The 13,558-nt window shown below is 43.0% G+C and overlaps 1 protein-coding gene across 3 annotated transcripts in view; it reads right to left on the bottom strand.

Moving 5' to 3' along the window:
* GRIK2 (glutamate ionotropic receptor kainate type subunit 2) overlaps positions 1-4,474 on the bottom strand; it is a 356,698-nt gene extending 352,224 nt beyond the window's left edge. Inside the window, exon 1 of one of the 3 annotated variants that reach the window (XM_038133845.1) lies at positions 4,334-4,474. The gene's annotated coding sequence lies outside the window, so the exon portion shown is untranslated. The remainder of the gene's footprint in view (positions 1-4,333) is intronic. The other 2 variants (XM_038133848.1, XM_038133846.1) reach the window with 2 other exon arrangements.
* Positions 4,475-13,558: the final 9,084 nt, after the last annotated feature.

Raw genomic sequence — 13,558 nt, 5'->3', positions numbered from 1 at the left:
TTACGTAGTTTGTCATCTTGCTGTCCTTAGTGAGAACAACAGCATTTCCCAATTTTATAATGGGATACTGAGTTTATATCTGGAAATGCAGCCACAGATTTTTGTTTTTTGACCAGGTGTTCCAAAGAAGATAAAACCATTCTGTGGACTACTTCAGACTTCCCTTGGAAATGCAATTAGTTGTGTCTGCATCCACTGAAATACATAAAACCAGGACTGTCAGACTTTGAAATCTAAGTCAGGATTTGCTGAACCTGCTTGAGCTTTACTACAAACACTGAAATATAATTCCTGAATTTCCTATCAGGAAAATGATTTAATTTTTTTCTACATTCCGCCTACAGACATCTTTTGTCTCCTTTATCTCCCTCCTTTGCTTTTCATTAATAAAGAAAATATCACTGGGAGACTTTCCCCACAGATACATACAGAAGAACATAGAATAAACCTGACTTTACAGAAGTAAATACCAATGATGCCATGTTAATGAGAACACTCTGTGAAACCTATCAGAAGCAGAGCATGGCAGAGGTGAGTCACAGTTTATTCTTAATTAACACCTGTGTGTTGCAGACCTGTAAATAAGTAACAGCATTAGGATTATAACCTGTAGTGTTTGTGCCCTGTACCCCTAGAAGTGTTAGCAATCTCAGTAACTTTTTATCATTTTGCCTTGCTGATTTCCTCTGCACACTTTTACTTAAAACCCCGTAAAATGCTGATGAAAAGAAATGTACAGTCTACGAGAGGATTATTAAACATCATTGATTTTTTTTTCCTTAAGATGGAGGCATAACTGCAGTGTCAAAAATAAGTATCATGAATGGCTAGTTCTGCAGTCTAGCAGGGAATTCAATCAGCCGATTTGACTATTGGAGCACTTTAAAAAGAACACCTAGTGTTAAAAGCAAGGATATCTAGCGACTCCTTCAGTTCACACTTAGAATGTCTCCCAGTAAAAAAATGCAGCGAGCTGCTTTTTCTTCTATTTACTATTTCATTTATTCTCTTCTACTCGTTTCTATTCTTTCATAGTCCAAGGAGAAATAAAACCAACCCACGTGAACACTGTGAAAGTTCATTGCCTCCCTCCCTGGTGCTGCTGAAATGAAGGATATTATTTAGATATGTTTTTAATTGTGAATGCTCAGGTGTAGCTTGCAGTCTAACTGGATTTTTTTTTTTTTTATTTTTAAATTTTGTTTTGGTGAGAAGTTTTGAAAATATAATATTCGTCGTCAGGTTTAGCACATTAAACAATACATAAACTTTGGACAAAGTGACTCCTGTTACCAGTTTGATTTTCTAAGCTCTCTTGGAAAAAAAAAAAATACAGCTACCTGTAATCTCAGCCCAACAGGGCACCTAACTCACGGAGGCGTTTAGAACTGGAATCATAAAACAACTTGTGGTTAATTCCTGTTACTATTAAACACTCAGCAGCCCACGCTGCAGCCCCTGGTCTGACGCCTGAGGCTCACACCGAGTTTCCTTCCCCCCGCGCCAGCCCCCGCCGCCGCCGGCAGCGGCCTCAGCACCGCGGACAGCGCCCGGAGCGGCCCCGGGCGGCCCCTTCAGCACCGCGGACAGCGCTCCGGCCGCCCCCCCGCTTCAGGTGCCAAAACGCCTGGGGCTTTTAGCCCTTCCAGTCATTCCACAGTGCGGAAAGGAAATTAAAATCTGTTATCGGCTTCTTCAAAGATATATATTATGCCCTCTATTATGTTAGCTAGCCAGCTATTTTATGGCATTTTATGGGTTCAGAAGAAGTACCGATATCCCCCTTATCTACTATCAGACATCACCTAATGCTCTGTATTACCGTTCCTCCCCCTTCTTTCAAACCCTAGCTCCCACCTTGAAAAAAAGTCGTAGTTAACCCAGAAGTGTTTTCTCAAGAATATGAGTCTCTTATATAAAAAATCAAATCTTACAAGATATCAGATGTTTAGAACTCACCAAATATTTGGTGACTGAAGATCACTTATAGACTCTATAATTGACTAAAGCCTCAGTCTTCCCCACCCTAGACTCCTTTTCTGTTATTTGGACTTTAATTCCACTTCTTCTTCATGAAAGAGAAAAGGATACCTTCTTGCATCCTCCAGACTGGTTTCAACATGAAAACAGGTACATATTCTCAGTGCCTTCAATATTTCTTTCCCTGTGAGATGTACAATTCAAAGTCTGGAAATCCCTAATAAAATGTCATGGTAGATAAGCTGGTCTTCTGTTTTGGGATCTTGTCACCACTGTTACACAGCTCTTTTCATAATAAAGTCTGAATGAAACTGCCCTCTACACTTCAGTGATAATCAGCTGGGAAATCTACAATTCCTTAGATATATGTTTTGATTTGTTTGGTCATCTATTGTAGACATGGTGGTAACACATCTCCAATACACAAGGACATCTTTAATACGCAGGACTCTGTTCAAGTGTAGCTGATATGAAAAATAGTAATCCAGCTATAGACAGGGAAAAAAGAAGAGACGGTCTGAGGCCTTACATCTTTTCTGGGTAATAAAAACCTACTACAGTTTCAGCTGTGTGTCAAGTATAAATGGTGTACATTATGTACATAATGTTTCATTTGGAAAGGGGAGATATGTGATTCTGATTACCTTACTATATCAGGAGCTTTTCCCATCAGATCTAATTTTTATGTGCTGTTATCATTATAAAAGTTAACCCAGTTCCAGCTAGCTGCCACCTACTGGGATGTATAGTTTTATCATATTACTTTAAAAAGGAATGGGCTTTTATTTTCAGGTCATAGCTGTGCCTCTAAGAACAGATCGTGAGGTTTTCATATCACGTAATCTACTATTTTGACCCCTCACAACAACAGCTGCTATAAATTTAATGTATGTACAACATATGGTCCCCCAAATGTTTCTCGGACATTTTTCGGCAAATCCTTGCAAATGTTTCGGATTCACATGCCACCACAGTCCTCCTGCTGTTGCAATCTGGTGTGAGGAGAGCCACAGCTTACTGCAACACCTGACCAGCCTCTCTAGATCTCTAGAATCAAGTATTGCAGCTTTGCTGACAAAGCAGTAACACAGTCCTCCCTTCTAAAACGTTTGCCAAAGTATTCAAATGAACGTTGATATCATCATTTAAAACAAATTGCGGCCCACTGGCATTTCACTCCCACCAGCTATAAAAAAAACCCCGTAGGTCCTTCTCTGTTTGTTATTATCTCGGTCCAAATTTACAACCAAATTACTGCTGCGCCAATGATTAATGACATTTTAAGATGGTAATTAATTTTTACCTAGTGGAAAGACATGTATTCTAATTAATGAAGTGAGTGTACAATAGACTTTCTTGTTCAGGCACTTTTGTGCATCACAGCAATGCACTTTCCTAGCAAGTTTTAAGCAGCAAAAACAAATACTTTTGACATGATCTACAGATCAGCCTTTGGTCCCTTCAGCTTCCTTTGGGGTTGAGGAAGCTGTGCAAGATTTTTGGAGGAAAATTATGATCCTTTAAGCTTTTCCTGCTGTACTCCCGCAAAAGTTTCTAAGGAGAATGTGAAGAGAGGTTTCTATTACAATCTATTAATTCCTTCTCAGTGCCCGCAAGGCTCTTGCTATCATGCCTGCACTCCGTAGGCAGGAATGTCTCTTGCTTTCCAGAGAGTGTCAGCGCCCTGGCTACTTTAGCGATGGATGCTCACCCAAAGAATGCTGATTTTGTTCAGAAATAAATGACAGGGCTGCCGATAAGCCGAAAGAGGGACTGTCTGCGCCGTACGGTGGGGGCCGGGTAGGGGCAGGAGGAGACCTTACGGAAGTAGAGACTGCTGTCCACCCACAACTCTAGCGAAGTTAGAGCCCGGTTCTCACCTCCGCTCCCCCATGAGAAGGGGGGGGCACATCCTCGGTTCGGCCTCCCTGAGCCCGGCTCGGGAGCCCCGCTCCGGCTGTGGGAGGGAGTTCCGGGCCACCGGCAGGGCACCGGGCGAGGGGCATCGGGGGGCTGCGCTGCCCTGGCCTCTTGCTCCCTCTTCCCACTTTCAGCGTGGGGACAGCGGCGGCTCTGACGATGCGGAGCAGCGATAGAAGGAAGACAGGAAGCCGACAGGTCTGCTTTCCCCACAGTGAGGGACAGACCCGGGCGGCAGCAGCGCCCGGGTCGGCCGGCTCAGCGCCCGCCTTTGCCCTGAGACACCTGGCCAAGAGCCATCGTGGTGAGCAGCTCTCGGCACAACGCGGCCACGGTGCATCCCCCGCCACCCCCGGCCCCCCCGCAGCCCCTCACTGGCATGCAACCCCTCCGGCCGTGGCGGCCAGCCGGAGACCCCGGGACATCCTCCTACCTTGAGTTGCGGGAGGGGAATCGGGGAGGGAGAGGAAGGCGGAGGCGGGGGAGGAAGGGCGGTGGCAGGACGCCGGGGACAGCCCGGGCTGCGGTGCAGCCGGCGTCCGGGCACCACTGACGGCGGCGGCAAGCGGGGAGGGAGGGAAGGAGGGAGCGAGGGAGGAGGGAGAGCGAGAAGGAGGGAGGGAAGAAGGGAGGGATGGAGGGAAGGGAGGAAGGAGGGAGATCCGCCTCCCTTCGGGAGCGCTGCACAGCGCCCTTTAAAGGAGCAGAAACCCTCTTTCTCTACGGCCGCCACTGCCGGCTCCCCGCACCGCCGGGTCTCGCCGGTGCCCGCCGGCCACCGGTGGGCGCAGGGCTTCCCCCCCGCGCTGTCGCCCGAAGAGCTTGAACTCGCCGGACAGCGAGTATTCACGGCATTAACAGCCCAAACTCCCAATTGGGGTCCCCGAGCCCGTTTTGTGAACGCGAGAAAGTGGGAGTTGGATCCTGCCACCTGTGAAACAGCTTCAGAGACCCCTGCCCGTCCCCATTTTTCCCCCTGGGGGAATGCGGGGGTGAGTGGAGTGCTCCTATCTCAGACTGGGGGGGGTGCCAGAAAAAGCTCCGGCTGCTTCTCGACTTGTCATGCTGAAACCCGCCTGTCCCCACTTCTTCCTTGAACTAGCGGGTACTAATCTCGGGCACTTCCTCGGGCTGGAAGAGGATTCAGGGAGTGGGCGACCACATCTGCCCCAACAGCCCCCCCGTCCCCCCCCCCCCCCCCCCCCTTCCCGCTCCCGCCTGGCTCCTAAGCGTCAACGCTGCGGGAAGGGGGCTCTGGTAAAAAGACCAAGGCCTCCCTGGTGAATTGGGGTGGGAAATGTGTCGTCCGCCCCGCCTCGCGGGAGTGCCAATGATTTCCTCCCTCGCCCAGCCACACTCGCCCCCGCAGCGCCACAGGCGTCTCTTCGCCTCTTGTGAGCTTCTCCCGATTTCGTTTTGTGACTCGGACATGCCTTGAAGAGCTGCAGGATTTCCCCTGCGCCTCCCCCTCCGCAGCGGAGCCTTGACCTCCAGGCAGATGTGATGAGCAATTTGACAGGAAAATCCCTGTCTCCTCGCCTTTCCCTCACGGAAAATTCCCGTTCCCGGATCCGCCGGGGGAGTGCAGCCCGTATCCCTCAAAGGATGCTCAGGCGTTGCCCCGCTTTATCCGCCCAAGCGACAAACCAGTTATCAGAGGCGGGAGGGGAGGACTCAAAAAGCGCTGAAGAGATGGGGTTGGAGCGGGTGGGGGTGGGTGACTGAAAAGCTCCTATAATTAAATAAACAGCAGAGTTGTTGTGCGAAGTAAATAAATAGTCAATGATCCCATTGTAGAGCCGAGCGCAGGCGGCACAGATTGCGACGGGCTCGCAGCGATTGGGCTCCGGCCGCTGTGACTTGCAGCTTAATCGGTCCCACAGCACATCCCTTAATTACTTGCAGCACACTTCCATGGCCGACAAAAAACTCATTAGTCAGTTCATTTGCCTGAAGCGGTAATGGAGATAACTCTTGTTAAAAGCAAACGCAGTGCCAAAGCAAAGCTCTTCATGCCACCCAAGGCGGTGAAGGGAGCTGGGCAGGAGGTTGCTTCTCCAAGACTCCAGGACCATGCGGGTCGCGAGTGGAAAACTGAGCGGAAGAACGTCGTGGAAAGCTGAGTTCTGTGCAATCCTGCAGGAGGGAAAGGAGTGGCGGGGATCACCACAGGAGTAACCAAGTCATCTCCACGATCTCCGGGGAAAGCAAGGCAGGTTAACGCTGCAAGACCAGCCATAAGTACATGAGGTCAGATGAGCAAACATTCGTGCAAGCGCTGATTTGGTGATTTTGTCCCTTTTTGTTTTATCTCTGATCGCTTTTGCATTGTGACTTACTATCCAGAGTTTTCTGACCAGAGAACAAACAGAGAACAAGTCAAACATAAAAAATACATGAGTCAAAGCTGTCACTCTAGGATGACAGAAAGGAAGGCAGGGGAAGAAAAGGGGTATAGTTCTCACATTGTAGATGGATTGTGTAATACCCTCATGTATTCACTTCAACTAAACTACATTGATGTAGAGCCTTTTCCCTTGTTGCCTGGGTTACATTTCTGTCCAGACACGAAATTCTCAATGCTTTCCTTAGCCAACAACAGTTTACCAAGAATCAGGTCCTCTCTGACAAGAAAGAGGTTCCCAGTGCCACCAGTGCTGTTGTCTACTTATTGCTATCTATTGTTCAGGGTATTTAGGGACTTTGTGTGTGTCTCATTAGTACTCAAACAAGGAATACTGGAGCAGGAATGTTGGATGAACAAGCCTAAGATCACACTGCAAGTCAAGGACATAATGGGAAGACAGTCTGTGACTGCAATTTCTCAAGTGTTGACTTATTGCTTCATTTCAATATTGACAGAACTTCTCATGTTTCTTCCCAGTTACACTGAGGGAACTTTGAACTTTGTCAGCATTGACCACTAGAAAGAAACAGGAAAGTACAGACTCAGTTTGTCAGTATCCAAAATGAGATGTACCAGAGAATTTGCTACACAAGGTCCTGGACTCTAACAAGAAAAAACAAAGCAAAACAACATAACAACAACAATCAACCAAAACAAAAAAGAAAAGAAACAAACAAAACCTCACAACCTCCCCAAACTTTTTACTTGCTTGCTTGTTTTATTGTTGACTATTTTAATTGAAATTTATAAGTTTATCAAATAAGAATATACATGTCAACTTTACACCATCCATCCAAAACAGTTTTTATAAAAGCCAGTAAGAATTCAACCCCATTAAAAGTAAACACGTCTGCAAAGATCTTTGTGAGAATGGTTTTTGGGGTTGTTTGGTTTTCTCAGCATTATTTTTAAACATTTTAAATGAAATTATCTGGGTTTATTATATTCCCATTAGGTGCATCTACACCTCAAAGTCAGGAGTAATGTAAACTTGTAACCTTATTCCCTTAAGCCTTCCAAAATGAAATTACCAAAGGATGACAGATTCATCCTTTCCCTGCAGAAATCTATCACTAGTACCCAGTAAATCTGAATATTTAATACTTTTTTCTTTCCTGCTTTGTCTTTCCATTTAGGTCAGCTATGAAAACATACACACTGACAGAATTTAAGATCTTTCAAAAGAGTTTCCATCAAATATTTTGTATAATGCCAGATCTACAAAGACCCCAAATCAATAAAAATAACAATATTTTAGGGATTCTGGATGCTGTGGTTTAACAGCCCTAAACAGATTCTGTCCAATTTAATGACCCAAATCTGAGTACTGACATTTGTTCAAGATGTGTGGTTCACAGCTTGTGCCCTGACACAGAAAACACTGAAGAAAACCTCTGGGACTTCAGATTGCAGACAACTGAGTTTTTTGTTCATTCTGCCAGCCATTGTTTTAATTTTTTTTTACCCTCTTGTACTTGTGAACAATATTGTGTGGCCTTTCAGGAAATCTGTCTCCTACTGCTATGACATAAAGATTTTTGGTACATCTCATGGGCAAAAAAAGAATTATCCTCCCAAATGTTGCCTTTTCATAGCTTTTAATAATGATCTTGTATACTCATACTCTTGGTGAAATTGGCTGCATGTATCAAGCCATGTTCCTTCAACAGAAGAATGAGTCAAAGCAAGATGGAATAAAACCAAAAAAATCTGTCTAAAATAAACAAATCCCTTTTCTTGTATTATCCACTTGAGGGAGACAATGAGCCATAGGTTATATCCATATGTCAGTTTGATGGATCACATACAAAATTGATGAGGAATTGTACCCATCCTGTGTTATTCATTTGTTATTGTTAATTTTGAAAGTACCGACCTGTGTAACATAGCAGGCATGATGTTTCACATAGCACTGCATCCATCTGTACATCAGAGAGTTTCTTTCTTTTTTCTTCTTGCCTAGCAAGATGGGATCATCCAATGACTTTCTCTGATAGGAATGTCCAGACTCTTTCAAGATGATATTCCATAACTCTAGAATTAATGTCTGGCATTTGGACTACCTTACCTTATTCAAGACTTATATTTGACTCACATTATGATTTAAGAGACATACTGAAGTGCATTACATTACTAAGAAGACTATAATGGACACTACCAGAAATCATAAAAGAATAAAGCTTAACCTGTGTCTGGATGCCTTTGGACATACATACATGGCTAGGAAGTTTTATTTTATTTGGTGCCAGTCACGATGCATTGTATAATATTCTCCAACCGACTGCCATATTTAGCCCTCCAGAGAAGACTTTCATGGCCTAGCTGTTGTTATTAGAAAATATTCTGATGTTTGCCTCAAACAGCCTTATGGCAATTGATAATCATCACTCTTACCTGCAGATGATATAAAGACAAGTTTTTATTCCTCTCTCTAAAACTATCTTCTGAACAACTGAATAAATATTATGCAGGAAACTAAATATCACTCTTTTCTTGAAGAAGGCCAAAAGGGGACACAGGAAGTACAGACTAGTCAGCTTCATCTCCATTCCTGCAAAAGTGATAGAGCAGCTAAATCCTGAAAACCATTTCCAGGCACGTGAAGGACAGTAAAATCATTAAGATTCAGCATGAATTCACCTAGGGAAAGCCATGTTTGACTAAATTGATAAACTTTTAAAATTAGGTCACCAGTTTGGTGGATGAGGGGAGAGCAGTGGATATTGCCTACTGCACTGTTTCCTATAAGATTCTCATAAAAAAGTTGATGTATGGGCCAGATGAGCAGTTGGTGAGGTGGATGGAAAACTGGCTCAATGACCAGGCCCAGAGGATGATGATCAGTATCATGAAGTCTAGTGGGATGCCAGTAAATAGCAATGTACACCAGGGGTCATTACTCCATCCATATAATTCCATATCTTCATTAATGATGTGGATGATGGAGCAGAGTGCACCTTCATCCAGTTTGCCAATGACACCAAACTAGGAGGAGCAGCTGATACACCAGAGGATTGTGCTGCCATCCAGGAGGATGCTGACAGGCTGGAGGAGTGGCCTGACAGGAATCACATGAAGCTCAACAAAGGCAAGTGCAGGGTCCTGCACCTGAGAATTAACAATCCTCAATTTGCATTTGATTAGCTGCAATGTTGCTTAGCAGGAAAAGCCCTGGGGTCCTGGTGGACACCAGTTAAACTTGAGCTAACAATATACCATTGTGGAAAAGGCTGATGGTATCCTGGGCTGGATTAAGAGAAGTGTTGCCAGCATGTTAAGGGAGGTGATTCTTACCTCCAGTTAGCAGTGGTGAGACCACACCTGATGTAATGTGTCCAGTTCTGGGCTCCCGAGCACAAGAAACACATGGACAAACTGGAAAACATCCAACAAAAGGAAATTATGAAGGGACTGAAGGATCTGCCACATGAAGAAGGGCTGAGAAATCTGGAACTGGAGAAGAGATGTCACAGGAAGGAGGAACTTATAAATGTATGTAAACATGTGAAGGGAGGGTGCAAAGAAGGTGGATCTAAGCTCTCTTCAGTGGTGTCCAGGGATAAGATCAGAGACAAAAGCCACCAACTGAAACACATTATGCTCACTCTGAACATAAGCAAACATTTTTTTTTACCATGGGCATAAGCAAACATCAGCACAGGTTGTCCAGTGAGTGAATGGAGTCTCCCACGTGGAAGGTATCCACCTCTCTAGACATGGTGCCAGGCAAAGAGCTGTAGGTGGCCTTGCTTGCTTAGGGAGAGGGTTAGACTAGAAGAACTTCAGAGGTCCCTTCCAGTCTCATCCATTCTTTTTGATTTTCTTGTATCTCCCCCAGTCCACTCTATTCTGGATGATTTCTAAGTATCTCAAAACTACTTTTGCCAGTGTTTCTAATTGGTCCATATCACTGGGAGCATAGCTGTAAACAGTACAGCAAATACTACAACAAAAGTAGTGGGTGGAAGAAAGAACTACTGTTACTGTTTTCAGGCTCCCATCTCATTCAGAAATCCCAATATAATCTTTGACTCCTTTGCAATTGCATGATATTGTCGTTTCATATTTGCTGTGTCACAATAATATCTATGTCCTCTTCTGTTACCCCTTATTAGTTGCTTCCTCATTTGCACTTGCTGAACTACTCATTTACTCTCAAGTGTAGAAAATTGTACTTGCATAATATCATTCTTATTTTTTTCCAGAACACTACTTCAATTCATTGAGACACATTCTAAATTCTGGGCCTAACCAGAAACATTTCTTCAGTTGCTTCTATATAGCCTTCATCAAACATTTAAATGAGTCACCCAAGTCATTATTATTTGCAATAGTAAATATGCAATAGCAGCATAGCAGGTCATAAAGAATTCTAGAGAAGTCTTTTTTATTTTTTCTTCTTCTTCTTCTTCTCTCCTTGAGGTTCAACAGCATACCAATAAAACTGTTTTGCACCAACTTCTGCATTCCATTTTGCTTACGCAAGTGTCGTGTCTTGTTCAGGTTTATTCTTAGAAACTCTATAGTCTTGTTTATGAATACTAATATATTTTATCAAGTGTCTTATCCTTGTGCTTTGTTCTTTGAGCCCAATAGAATTTCCTCTTCCCCCCTTTAAAAAATATAAATAGGAATTTGTAGTTATCAATTTAATATATTTGTGTGTCTCTAGCTTTTTACAAATCCAGTGCTAATTTAGATGCAGGGAAGAAAAATATTAATAGATGGACCAATAAAGCCCTTTGGCTATAAATTAATATTTGAAAAAAAATAAAGGCGAAACCTAAGTGGAGCAAATTACATGACTGGGACCTAGTTTTGCATCTAAACTTAGAAGCAGTCATAATGGGCACAAAATTAAATAATTGAAGGAACTCAAACAAAACCCAAACAAAACAATACAAACCCACCACCAGCTAATTTTTACAAGTACAGCACTTAAACATCTATGAACAAAAATCCTGGTGTATGTCCTAAAAAAGAACTGTATACTCCACTTAATAATAGAGCCTTAAACAGCCCTATGGTTGACAACAAAAATAAGATTTTGATTTAATCTGTGGGGAGGGGAAGTTTCTTTAGTATGAGATAATGCCCAACAAATAGGCAACCTTGAACTATAAATATGGAAGAGGGCATTCTAATAATGGGAAGAAACTTCAATTTGACTTTGCAACCAAATTTTTACTCAAACAAGATTTAAACTTCAGCAATAAGATCAGAATGAAATGGATCTATCATCATTGTGCTTTTTTTTCATGTTTCACTAAGTAGATATCACATAAACAATTAATAATAATCATGCATCAATGAGCTGCAATAGTTTTTGTACAGCTATACTGTTACATTGCCAGTATATTGGCACTTATGCCCAAACTCTCCATACATGGGGAACTTCGTGTTTGTTGATCACATCTACAATATTAAAAGATAAGTAATTTCCAAGTGTCTGAGTTATTTCTTCATTGTGAATTTAGAGAAATAATTTTCAAGGGGAATAGCATAGCAGGGGACTTAGGTACTAGGTTGTTCAAAATGCCTAATCTTAAAGTGATAATATAAATAGGATTCATAGGTGATATTTTTGTGTTTGATATACAGCTGAGAATAGACTTTGATCCTCAAATATGCAGCCATTTAAACCAAGTAATCTATTATATAGTCTGATGAATTATAATTAATCCTATTTCTTGTCCTGGGATTTAGAAATTGACAAAAATCCACTGTCAAGATTCAGATATATGGCACTGCATAGCCCATATTAGTTGTGGTGATAGCCACACAGTAGCTACGCTGTCAGTACTAGCTACTCATTAGGACAACTGGTAGAGTATGCTCCATTGACTTCAGACTCAGAACAGAAGAATTAAAGTGCACTAGTGTGTAGAAAATTACAATATCTGTGCAGCGTCTGAATCTCTTTGAGGTTTTGGAAAGTGAATTTCACCCAAAGCAAGCCTATGCTTCTAATCTACCTTGAAATTATTTTAGTTAGACTATGTAAAGTGTATTTCGTCCATTTCAGAGGAAGAAAGGAAAGGAAATTGCTCCACTATTCAAGCCTAAGCAGTTTATCAGATATGGAAAGTCATTTCTAGTATGTGAAAATACCCCCTGGGGCACATTCCTCTACAATATGCATCTTAAGTAGATAGGAAGTCACATACCATGGCATTATATTATAAAATAGAATAATGACCTACTTTAGCAATGATAACCATAAGTGAAGTAATGGGGTCACAAAAATATGTAAAAATAAACACCTTTATTAAGTATTACCAATTCTTTTTTATAGAATCACAAAATTATTTAGGCTCTAAGAGACTTCTAAGATCATCAAGTCAAAACATTAACCTAGGACAGCTATGCTCACGACTAAAACATGCCCCACATCCATATGCCTTTTGAACACTTTTAGGGATGGCAATTCCACCGCGTCAATGGGTAGTCTGTTCCAATGCCTGAGCACCCTATCAGTGAAGAAATTTTTCCTAGTATCTAATCTCCCCTAGTGCAACTTGAGGCCATTTCTTCTTGTCCCGTCATTTGTTACCTGGGAGAAGTGACTGACACCTATTTAACTAAAACCTCCTGCTAGGTAGTTGTAGAGATCAACAAGGTCTCCTCTTGAGCCTCCTTTTGCCCAGGCTAAACAACCCTAGCTCCCTCAGCTACTCCTGTTGACACCTGTGCTCCAAAACCTTCACCAGCACCATTGCTCTTCTCTGGACATGCTCTGGCACCTCAACGTCCTTCTTGTAGTGAGGGCCCAAAACTGAACACAGGTTTCAAGGGACAGCCACACCAGTACCTAGTACAGGTGGCCAATCACTGTTCTACTCCTGCTGGCCACACTATCTCTTATACAAGCCAGGATGCCAGGATGGCCTTCTTGGCCATCTGGGCATGCTGCTGGTTGTCAGTCATCTGACTGTCAACCAACACCTCCAGGTTCTTTTCCTCTGGCTCACTTTCCAGCCAAGACTTTCTCTGTCCCAAGCCTTTACCCCTACATGAAGTTGTGACTGAAATGCAGGATCTGGCACTTGTTGAATCTCATACAATTGGCCTTGCCCCATTGATCCAGCCTTCTTATCATCTATCAGATCAACACTCCCAGCTTAATGTCATCTACAAACTTATTGAGGGTGCACTCAGTCCTCTCATTCAGATCATCGATAAAGACATTGAACAGGACTGGCACCAACACTGACCTTTGTGGAACATCACTTGTAATTGTCCCTCAACTGG

This window comes from Motacilla alba, chromosome 3 (genome assembly GCF_015832195.1).
Source record: "Motacilla alba alba isolate MOTALB_02 chromosome 3, Motacilla_alba_V1.0_pri, whole genome shotgun sequence".
Lineage (NCBI taxonomy): Eukaryota > Metazoa > Chordata > Aves > Passeriformes > Motacillidae > Motacilla > Motacilla alba.
The sequence above is the reverse complement of the archived record's forward strand: the minus strand, read 5'-3'. Positions and strand labels throughout refer to the sequence as shown.